The sequence below is a fragment of the Oryctolagus cuniculus genome, chromosome 16 (genome assembly GCF_964237555.1).
Source record: "Oryctolagus cuniculus chromosome 16, mOryCun1.1, whole genome shotgun sequence".
NCBI classification, from domain to species: Eukaryota; Metazoa; Chordata; class Mammalia; order Lagomorpha; family Leporidae; genus Oryctolagus; species Oryctolagus cuniculus.
In genome coordinates, this window is record NC_091447.1 from 32,221,017 (window position 1) to 32,232,797 (window position 11,781).

Genomic DNA, 11,781 nt, shown 5'->3' on the forward strand with positions numbered 1-11,781 from the left:
TTTCTTTTATTTTGACAACTTATTCTTGGATCTCATTAGTTAGTAACTAATTATTTAAAAGTGTGGCTTATGCTTGGAAGGGGCTATAAAAATGGCACCTAGCCAAGGCAGACATCTGGTTCCTGTACATCTCTATAAATTATTTCAGCCTATTTTACTGATACAAACACAACTGTGTCCCTGACAGTCCCAATGGAAAAAGTTTTCACAATTTAGGCGCCCACAACTCCTGAAACTGTGCAGGTGGAGTGGCGAGCAGGAAAGGGTGCCTGCTCCCAGTGGTGCAGCAGGGTTTGTCAGGGAGCAGTGAGGGGTTGGGAACAGTCCTGGGGTGACTCCTGAAGCATTCAGTATGGAAGGGACCCATAAAATCCTGGCACAATCCTAAGCCATAGCTGGGGAAGGAGCTCCCTGGCACTGCTTTAAAAAAAAAAAAAAAAAAAAAAAAAAAAAAACCTGGAGTTTCTTAAGTAATCAAACATAATTTATTTGGAACCTATGTATCAAGGAAAAATCTGAAGTTCTGCTTCACTTCAAAGACTTTTCTCCGAGGAAAACATGCCACTGTTTTTCAGACGTGAATGAAATGAGGCTTTCCCCGTGCAGTTTCCTCGGTGCTCTGTCAATGCCTTTCACCACTGACACATTACATGCAAGAGTTGCTGGCATGCCCCTTGACTGTTCATGCTTAGGGGGGAAATGTTCTCTAGCTGATGTTTGAGTCCCAACAGCTGGAATACGTGGGCGGGAAAAGCAACACTGCAACCAAGGAAAAGCGCTCGGGGAGTGTGTGCTTCCTGCATGAAGCTTGTAGCTTTCAGAGGCAAAGGTGGAATGGGCATTGCTTCCTGGGATCCAACAGTCCAGCCTTTCTCCCAGGCAACTGCCCCGAATCTTTTGTCATCTTCCGGAGGCCTAAGCCAAGGGCACAGTGATTCCAGACCCCATTTTAAACCTATTCCGCCTCCTACCCGCCACCTGCCTGCAGGTGCGCCTTGGCTTGCAGTTACACATCTGTACCTGCCTCCCCCTCCCACTACACAAGCCATTCAGTTTCCTGGGCCCCAAGACCAGGTGATGCTGTGACGCATGTCTGGGTTTGAAAGCAAAAGAAAAACAGTCACATGGACCCAATTCAAAGGTTCTTGCGGGGACCCACACTTTAAATGTCAGTTTCCTTCTTAGAGCTGCCGTGGCAGGGGCGGTGCGGGGGTAGCAGACCTTTGGTCCATTTCTGAGAGCACTGCGTTCACGGTCAGTTTTGCGGGAAGGTGCTTCCGCTCTGCACTTTCCTGGCAGGTCGCCTGGGACGGGGGCAACGCCTGCTCTTCACACCTCTAAGCGCCCCTCACCCCCCACCGCGCGCGCCCACTCCTCCCTGGACGTCGCTTTCCTGGCCCGGCGCAGCCAATTCATTAGCGGGCGCGGGCGGAGCAGCGCCCTCGGAGCGCGGCGTCGCCGCATCCATCATCATTACGCCCGCGCGCCAGGTCCACGCCGAGGGCCCGGCCCCCGCGCGCCGCGTGTCTCAGAGGTGGCTCCGGGTGTCGGGGGCCGCTGGGATCCGCACGCCGCGAGCAGCCTTTCAGGGAACAAGGCCTCTGCGCCTCAGCCTGCCGGGGCGGGTGCGCAGTGCCCGGCCGTGCCTCCCCAGCGCACCGCAGCGGCCGGATCGCTAGGTCGGAGAGGTTTAACCCCGCTCCTCGGGAACGCTAGCGGGCATCTGCAGGCTCGCTCTCCCGTTGGCCCTGCGAAAAGCCTAGCACACGTCCGTAGGGGCGGCCCTGGCTGCATTCACACAGCTGATTAAACCGGCGGGCCTCGGAGAGGGCCAACTTTCGGCGTATCTCACAGTGCACCCCCACCCCGTGTGCCTCTCTGTAAGGAGGCACTGCAGAACAACACGTGGAAAGCCTTTAGCACACCGCTGGGCGCGGACATCACTTGCAAAACTTCTAACTCACCGCTTATTCACCCGACTCCCAAATGTGTGTGTATCTTCACCAGCTGCCATAAATACATGGGGGTCTCAGGGATGCTGAAGGCACAGACCCCCCCCCCCCCAGTGCAGTCCCCAAGTTCAACCCTAACAGCACCACAGGCTTTCTGCAGTAGGAAGAGAGCATGAAAAATCACAACCCTGGGAGCATGTGCGAAAGTCAGGCTTTCCCCAGTGGGTCTCTGCGGTGAAGCCCCTGACCCACGTGCAGGCAGGAGTCCTTTATTGTCTAATCGCTCATCAGTGCTAAAGCCAACGTTTAAAACGATGTTTGAATTGAAGGAACCAAGTTTCCCATCGTGGGTAAAACGAAGCAGCAGTGTACATAACTCATTTATTTTCCTAGTCCAGTACGTTTGTTTTGAAGTGCTGAACGTGGCCAGTAACTCTTTTTCTTTATGCATTTAAAGATTTAAACAAGTGAAAAACCTGCTAAATGATAGCCCAATCAGTTTCTGATAGGATGAGGCAGCTCTTGTCTAGGCGAGATCACCACTGGAAGGCATTCCAAAGACACCACGACTGGGCCTTAAGTGAGAAATTACTCTCTGCAGTTCGACTCCAGTGGACTATGCTTTCCTCCAGAAAAATCACATTTGTTTACACCTGCCTATATATATGGATAAGCTGAAGGATCTCCCTAATGTGCTAATGCTTAAGAGAAAAAAAAAATCAGCCTGGATAAGGATTTTCCGAGGCAGCCTTCCCTGTATCACTGAAGAGTGACATTTCTCTCATACTTTATTATTAGCAGATCAGCTGTGACTTCAAGATGCTACTCTTCACCAAGTGTTTAGGTAAAATTTCCATTAAATTCTTTACGCCTCCTTGTACCTATGAAGTAACTCATTTTTGAAGGAAATAAATCCTTTAGGAAGAGAAACAGCTTTACAAAATCAAGAAGCAAACTAATGCTGATTTCAACTCTTAGATCAATTCTGGAAATGGGGGAAAAGCCTGAGTTCGAAGAAGCAGAATGTAGGGAATTCAAAACATTGGAGGCAATCATGAGCTGCAGAAAACCCTGTGTAGGTTTGTAACGTGGTTCCTTTTCCCTGTGTTCAAAATATGTTTCTGAACTTAAAATCAATTAGACATGCATAACCTCTGTGACCTGCCAACAGTTTCCAAGATTTCTCAGTCTTCCTCTCCCTTCCCTGTAAGGAAAGGAGGAAAACACCCTAAGTCCTTTAATGAAATCTTCATGCATTTTTAATCACAGTATTTTTAATGTACAATTATTTTATCTTCACATGAGATTTTTTTTCTTCTTCACCAAGAATGCCTAGTTCCTTAACTGCAAATAAAAAAGCTACTCTCAGTGCACATTGCACTGGAATCATAGAAGGGTCCCCAAATCTGCTATTGTTTTCAGTCTTTCTCCCCTTCATTTCTTCTCTGCCCCTCATGGCAGAGAAGCAGTATTTGTGGCAGACATCCCAAAATGGAATGACCCTAAGGGAAACAGAATAAACCCAAGAGAAAATAATTGCCCAGCCATGGATTAGATGAATTTGGTTTTAGTAAATGACCTACACCCAAACTTTTAAGAAATCCACTCATTTTTCTTCAACCACTGAAAAGCTCATTGGACATGAAAGTCACCATTGCTGTTACAGTTGAAATTACAAGTGTGGGTTCCCATTTTACCTTTCTGCTATGTATATTCAAGAGAGGAGATTGGCAGCTATGAGAAACACTGAGGGGAGGATGAAGTCTCAATCTGCTACTTATTATTATTTCTCAGTTCTGCAACACTGTACAACACGAGTCCCATGTGCTTGGTTACATTTTGCAGGAAGCAGCTTGCCTAACAGGTACCACAGAAGAATGAGCAACCACGTGGAGCCAACTGGCACCCCCACGTTCTGCAGGTTAGCTGCAAACAGCCAATCCTTTGCAGACAGAAACTGAGATCTGTAAGGCAGTTATCAGGGTCTAGATCAGCTAAGCTCACGAAAACCTGTAAGCTCCACCAGGATCACAAAAACATCACTGCTGATCAAATGTGTCCCTGTCTCACTTCACTGAGGTTGGCTGCAATTAAAAGATCCCACACATTTCCAGAAGAAAACAAAAACTTCAATTATTCTTACAAAACTCATCTAACTTTGACTTCCTAGAACTCTGTGTGTGTGTGTGTGTGTGTGTGTGTGTGTTTACAGTAAAACTTAGGTAAAGTGCACACTCTTTGAATAGCAATTTACGTTTAAACCATCACAAATATTAGACCAACACTTGCTGGGTGTTAAAATCAGGTATAGATATCCCAAAGGTACTTAACGTATTTTTTGTGAACTACTATTTGCCATAATTTATCCTTACAATTTTCAAACTTTTTGATTTTTGAATCTTAACTACAATTTTAAAAGAAATTCTTTCAAAATATAGGATTTTTAATGAAGGCTTGTTTAGTCAAAACTAATCCTTGGTCACTTAGCTTATAAATTTTGCTTATTCACCAAAAGAATTCTTCAGTTGTCTTATTTTTCACCCCTTGAATGTACAAAACTGCCAATCCAACCTACACCAAACTACATACCCTCCAGCGAGACGGTCTGGAGTGGAATTCCATTTTAACACCTAGAGCTCAACAGCACACTCTGGCCTGACCCACACCTCTGGCCACTGAATTGTAGGTGTTCATGTGTCTCAGTCATTAAGGTGTCAAGCTTAAGCTGCTGGATGAGGTTTCTCTGCACACTGATAACTTTCTTCAGACTGAATTATTCTTTTTCAAAATATCACAAAATGAAATCAATAATAGGGTTTAACTGCCTCATTCCTTCATTACTGCAATTTGAAACTTATCTTTCATCTAAACGGTGAGCTTTCAGTCTCTTTTTGTAAAAAATCAATAGTTTGTAATGTAAAGCACTCTGGAGTCTTGTTAGGCATTTTATGAAATCTTCAAGAAAAAAGTCAAAGTCGCTAAAGCTAAAAATTTCCTCGTGAAGATAAGCAAGTGGAATGTCATGCTGCATTCTGAAGTTATTCCAAAAGGGATTTGAATAAAATTGTACTCATCTCCCATTATTTCACTGATTTAATTTTGTGATACAAAATTATACAAACAATCAAATGCTTGTGTTTTTTTACTCCTGTGCCACCCCCCACACGTCCCCTGTTCCCTCCAAAAAAAAAAAAAAAAAAAAAAAAAGCCCCTCTAGCTGTTGCAGGCCAGCAATCAATCCAATTTACTGCAGGTACAATTTATATGTACAGCGCATGCCACAACAAAACCACAGTATGATGCCAACACGGCCCTTAAGAAAGTTTTCCCCTAAATCTCTGGAAAGGAGCTTTGAAAGAAAGCAAGGATTACAGTCAGCTAGAAGGTAGGGAGGGGACTTACCTCAAACCCAGCCAGGCGGAAACCAGGGCAGTAATTCTACAAGTCGACAGAGTACACTTTCAAAGCTATAATGGTGTGAAGAGTGCTGGGCAGCATGGCCTGAAGGCAGCACTAATACACTGATGACTAATGGCTGGGCCGGGGCAGACAATGAATTTGGGGCTTGAAAACTAACAGAAACCATGCAGTACTTTGACAAATGGGCTTTCACAATTTCATTCATTGAATAACCTTTAAACACAAAATTGGCTCAGGTTCTCTTGGGAATGATATGACATGTTGTTGGACAATGTTGTAAGTATTTTCTTTTTTAATGATGACTCTGGTGCAAAATGCAAAAGCACCCTATATGAGGACACGACTGTAGATAGCACAGATGCAGATGTGGAGCTCAACACAATATTGCCTTTCAGGAGGGGGCTGAAGTGTTCCAATGCCACCTTATTAACTATGTAATGGCTTTTTCATTCAACTTCTTTAGAAAGCCATAGATTTTCTGAGACGTTTTGTCGGGTTGAAATATACACCCACAGAACAAAACACACTTTCACATTTAAAAAAAAAGGGGTGGGGGAAGGCAGTGGTAATGAGTAGCTTAAAAATTTGGCACTAAAATATCGAACATTGAGAATTACAAGTGGAAAAAGTCTAATTTTCAGGGGCTAGGCAGAGGAAGCGTGTCATAAAACAAGTGAGACACCATGTAAACTTTGCAATCAACTGCATTTACAAACACATTTAACATCCAATTTCTCCCAAACAGCTCTCCTCCCCCTTCCCTCCGTAACTAGCCTTTTGATTTAAAAATAATAATTTGGGCAATTTTTAAAGAGCGAATGAAATATCTAAAGTGTCTCTAAATTAACAAGTACCACTTACTCCAGACAGGATTGCCTTTAGCAGGTCCTAAAAACTTAAGAAAAGGATCTTAAAACAGGAAGCTTAGTGAGCTCATAAAACTGTTGTTGGAGCCAGGAACACATAGCATATTTAATCTGCAAACTGTGAGAGTCCACAGTGATTTCAGTAAGATCTGAGGCATGCCCTCAAGGTTTGCTGGGATCTGGGATTAGGGGGTTGATAAGAACCTCTACTGCCCATGGACATGTTTTTCTTCTGCAGTTAAACACAAATGCATGGAGACGTTTGACTGCTGCTTGGCGTTACTGCTCAAGTTATATAAAAGCTTTGCAGCTCCTTTTGCTGTCAATATATCAAAGTTTAAAAAAAATCATCAAAGTGTGAAATTTCATTTAAAGTCTTCGCCAGTCTACAGCTCTATTTCACAGGCCCATCAAATAAAAGTAAAGATGAAAAATACACTGAAAGTACTTGAAAAAGTTTGCAGCAGTATCCCAGCCCTGTTGTTGTTTATTCTGTCTCCCTGTATTTGCTTTGAAACTAGAACAGATCAATTTTCATCTAGAAAAATGACAACACAAACTGAAGGGCAGCATCTTCCTCTATGATTTAACGAAAATGCAACCTGAAGTCATTATTAGAGTGCGATCTTCTGTTTTACAAACATACACAGATACGTGTGTTTCCACATGCATACAGGAGAATGTCTCCTTTATAATCATCTCAGCATTTTAATTGCATCTCCCTGATATAAGTTGGCAGAAAATCTCTTGAATCTTCCAAAACAAATCAGACCGACCTCAGAATATGAATGCCAGCAAAACTAAAACCTCCTTCAAAGACTTCTTTAGCTGGGGATTTACAACAATTGCATAAAGAAGAAAAGTCTGACTTTTAAGATAATCTACTATAGTCTAAAAGCATTAACATTCCATTACTAAGGTTTTCCTGAGCATTTCATGACTCATTGATTCACTTTTCCTTCAAGTCTGGTTTTTCTTAGTATGTTACTGTCTCCTATAAGAGAGTGCATGCAACAATGATCATTAAATTGTTTCCTTTCATAAGCTCCCAAAGTCTATCCTCAAAAAAAAGGGGAGGGGAGGCCCTGGTAAGCAGGATCCCTTCCTTAGAAGGAAGGCAGGGAGCTCTAACTGCCTAGGAAGGCAGGAAGGCTGCAGGTAATTCACTGGCCAAGAAACAAAGGAAAGTCCAACTTTTAGGCTTGGGCATCCCATTGACAAATTAATGATTCTTTCATCAAATAAGTAATGAAATCACTCAACAGAGCCATTTTTCATGAGCACTGAGTGCTCTCATTTCTGTCTCTGGTCCTCTGCAACTTAAACACACATTAAAAGTGTGTTTATATCAGGGTTCAATACAAGAATACAAGCACGTTAAAAGCACCGGGAATTGGTAGGCATGTGAGTTAAACCCACTAGCCTATTAACAACAATGCCATCTATACCTTTTAAAGTGTTTCTGCCTGTGTGAAATTTCACTAGACACCTCTCACATTAGACTCACTCACGCATCTTAAACCAAAGCTCCTCTAGGCTGACTTGAAGAATCCTATACCCTGAAAGAATCTCCCCTTAGGCAGGGAATTTCTAATTTAAATAGCTTTTAGTATAAAATAAACCCTCTGCTCTGTATACATTTGCCATTCGAACTAATTTAAATGTTATTTCATGTTTGTTTTAGGTTGGACTGCAGTGGAAGCAGCCAAAGTGTTAGACCCATATTTCCTAACATAAACAAATTCCTCAGATACTTCACACAGTTTACGTTGTTAAAAACAATCACCACTGCCTTAATACCACCCCTCCACTGAAACACTGGTCTGCTCTAGAGACACGAAGAGATTTTTGAGGCTATTCCGCTATTTTAAAACACAGCATTTTCCCTCTTCAAAATAATCTTGACACATGTAATTAAGAAACTGTCAGACTACTATTAATTTTTAATTTAAAACCTAAATGAAATAATTACAGGAATCAATCAATAAGGCACCTAATTCAAATTAGGGAGCAATTACATAAATACTCAAAATTAATACTTTAGGCCAATTCTTGAAGATTTCGGCCTGTAAATGTGCTAAGGCATCAGACAACACACAAAGTGTAACACGCGGTGGAGGAACAGCTCCTGCCTCAACAGCCAGAAATGAGGTGCTTTCGGATGGCCACGGCACAGGCTCCCACCGGCCATGCCCAACGCGCTCCAGCTGGATTTCCTTCCTAAAAAGTTCATTTATTTACACCAGACATATTTCAGGGATCAAACGGCCTCATCCAAATTCTGTACAGAATCAAATTTAGGAAGGAAAGGCCCAATTGCTCGCATTTGGCGGCGAAATAAGCGCACCGTGCTCTGTCCGGAGAGGCAGCATGGAGGGAAAAGGAAGGAAGGGAGAAGGAGAGCGCGGGTGTTCCCAGGACCGTTCCTGCCAGCCCAGCCCCTGCATGCGCACGGCAGCCGGCCCTCCGCAGCCCTCACTAAAGCGCTCTTTGACTTGGAGACGCGGACAGTCCATCATTGCAAACTGAAGTGGCAGCTGGAAAATGTGGAACAGCTGGCAAGGAGCTGGGAGAAAATGTTTTACATAAATATATGTACATACAAACTGGCAGAGGGCCACGAGCACCGTCCCCGAGGCCCGTCTACACCAGGGAGAGGAGGATCAGGGCGCGCTAGGCACCGCGACGGAGAAACCTGCTCAGCGGTGCCTGCACGCGGGGTTAGCGAGGGAAGCCAGGGGCCCCGCGCCTCTCGGGGCTGGCATCTTCCTGCGGAGGCTGCATCTGGCAGTCGGCTGCAAAGTCGCGGCACAGGCTCCCCACGCCTGGGGTCGGCCCTGTCTCCCTCTGCACCTCCTCCCGCCCCGCCTCGGGAGCGTAACTGTCTCCGTAGAGGCATTCACACCCCATTCTGCGCCGTGCAAACGCGGCCTCTTAAAACTAGCAGTGCAAGGACCATGCTTACTTTTACATATGTGTGTGTATATGTATATATATATATATATACATATATATAATTTTTTTCTCTGCCGCCCCTGGAAAGGAAAAGAAATAAGAGTCCCAAATCACACACAGATGGTACAACTTTCACTTTTCCTCCATGACGAACGAGGCGCGCCTCTCCCCGCGCTCACACCAAACCCCCGCCCCCTCCCCGGCCGAGCCCCGGCTGCAGAAGCCCCGCGGCGGCGGTCCCCGCGCGCACCCACCGCGCCGCCCGCCTCTTTCCGCCCGTCCCAGGGCCGTGCGCGCCCGGCGCCGGAGCCCAGAGCGCAGAGGAGGGACCCAGGAGCCTGGGGGCTCGCGCGGTCCCTGCGAAGCCTCGGCCAGGGCGGGGGCAAGGGACGCAGCGGTGGCGGTCACGAACTTCTCGCCTCCCGGGCGCGCGAGATGGTCCCGTCCCTCCGCGGATGGCCGGGGCTCGGGCACTAGGGAGCAGGGCGCGAGTCAAACACCCACTCCGACGCCGCACGGGTGGCTCTCCTAACTCCCGGCGCCTCCAGACAGCCATTTTCCACCCGCTCCCGTTCCCCCCGCGCCGTGCGGGGACCCCCTCTGGCCCCAGAGGCGGGGGCGCGGCCGCAGGAGCCGGCTGCGGGGCCCGCGAAACAAAGAACTTCTGGCGGGACGTACCTGCGGCGGCGGCGGCTGTCAAGTCCCCGAACTTCCCATAGACCCGCGTCCCAGGCGCGGGCGGGCGGCTCCGGGCTCCGCGCGGTCGCGGGCGGCTCGGGCTACCGCCGGCGGCCGGGCTGGGCGCGGGGTGCGCCCGCCGCGGGCATGGTGCGGCGCGGACGGCCGCGGGGCGCGCGGGCCGGGCGGGAGAGCGGCGCGGGCGGCTGGGAGCGGCGCGAGCGCGCGAGGGCGAGTGTGCGAGCCGCCGGCGGCGCTGGCCCTGCCCGCTCCCGCCCGCCCGCCCGCCCGTGCGGCTCCGGCATCGGTTTCAGGGATCGTGTAATCCGATCCCTTCTGACTCACGGGCCCTGAGTGACAGTTCTGATTTGGTTCACCCGCGGGAGGGAGGGGAGAGGGAAAGAAAGAAACCCCCCCACTGTCTGCCCCTCCGGGCCTGCAGTCGACTTTCGGCAACGAGGTCCCATCCAGGCCTGCAGCCCCGCGCGGGGCGGAGGCGCCCCCCGCCGCGACCCCGCGCTACTCACGGGGCGGAAAAGTTGTCCCTCGGCTCTGCGCGTCCCTCCCGCGCGCCCCCGCCTGCCCCGCTCGCCTCCTCGTCCTCCTCCTCCCCGCGCTCCTCCTCCCCCAACTTTTCACAGATGTTGCCGGACTCCCGGCGCTGCCGCGCGCTCGCGCTCCGGCCGCCCCGCCCCCGCCCCGTCCCTTGTCTCGCCGCCACTCCCGGGCTCGGTGGGGACGCCGGCCGCCGCAGGGGGCGAAGTTGGGAAAACTTGGAGCGCGGCTTGCCTTACTTTTGCTTTCTCGCTCCAGGCAGGCCGCGCCGCGGGCCCACGCTGCCCCCGCCCGCTGGGTCCCCGCGCCCGGAGCGGGGCCCTGGTGCGATGCGGGCGGCGGCGGCGGCGGCGGCGGCGGCGAGGAGGAGGAGGAGGAGGCGGCGGCGGCGGCGGCGCCTCGCGGGCCGGGGGCTGCGGGGGGAGCCCGGGCGCTCCGAGCCACGCGCGCGCTCCCTCCCCGCCCTCCGCCCGCTCCGCCCGTCGCCCGTCTTCACACAGACACATTCATGCCTGCTCCTCCTCTTCCCCCTCCTTGACCCCGCGCCCGCTCGGCGCGCCGAGGCCCCACCCACCCGGCGAGGGGAAGGGGGCCCGGGCGTGATGTCAGCGGCGCCCTTGCCGCCCGCGCCCGCCGCACCGCCGGGACGCCCCCCGACCGCGCGCCCGGGCGCCCGCGCTGCGCCTTACCCGGGGCCGTCGGCTCCCCAGTCTTTCGCTCGCTCCAGGCAGGACTCCCCTTCGCTTAAGGCCTCGCAGATCCCCGGCGCTCCCTCAGCCTCCCGTTTCTCCTGGCCAACCCCGAAACTCTCTAGCGCGCGCGCGGGAGGATGCTTTTGGAAGTTCAGGGCTGGCCTCTCCACTGGGCTCGTCCGCCCTCGGGGCGTGGGGACTGCCACCGCACAACCTGCTGTCCCCATGGGCCACTTGGTAAAGGACACAGAAACAAAGACCCTGGGCTTGGAGCCTGGACTCCAACGTGCAGCTTTTCCCGGAGCTGCGGAGTGTCCCTGCCCTTGTGTTGTCAGCGGCCCGTGCTAGCACAAGTTATTTTCCCTCCTCCTCAAGTGGCCGGTCCACATTCAGCTGCTCCCTTTCAGTACACTCAGCCTGGACCTGTGGCTTAGAAAGAGAGAGAAAAAGCAGAGGCGCTCTCAGGGGGGAAGAGAGGAAGAAGCGGAAAGAAAGCAAAGACCCCCCTGGGACATTCCAGCGTCCCTTCCTGCTCTCTGGGGTAAGCGGAGACCCCCACCCCGCCAGCCACAAGTGCCATCGCTGCGGGAGAGTAGGTGCGGGAGTGCTGAAGTGTTGGGATTGGAGGAGCATTTTGAGATTCGAATGCTTCACTGGAGAAAA

The 11,781-nt window shown here is 50.1% G+C and overlaps 1 protein-coding gene across 1 annotated transcript in view; it reads right to left on the reverse strand.

Annotated features, from left to right (window-relative positions):
- Nucleotides 1-10,010, reverse strand: part of GLI3 (GLI family zinc finger 3) — a 278,933-nt gene extending 268,923 nt beyond the window's left edge. Inside the window, exon 1 of the mRNA XM_002713771.5 lies at nt 9,872-10,010. The gene's annotated coding sequence lies outside the window, so the exon portion shown is untranslated. The remainder of the gene's footprint in view (nt 1-9,871) is intronic.
- Between the last annotated feature and the right edge of the window lie 1,771 nt (nt 10,011-11,781).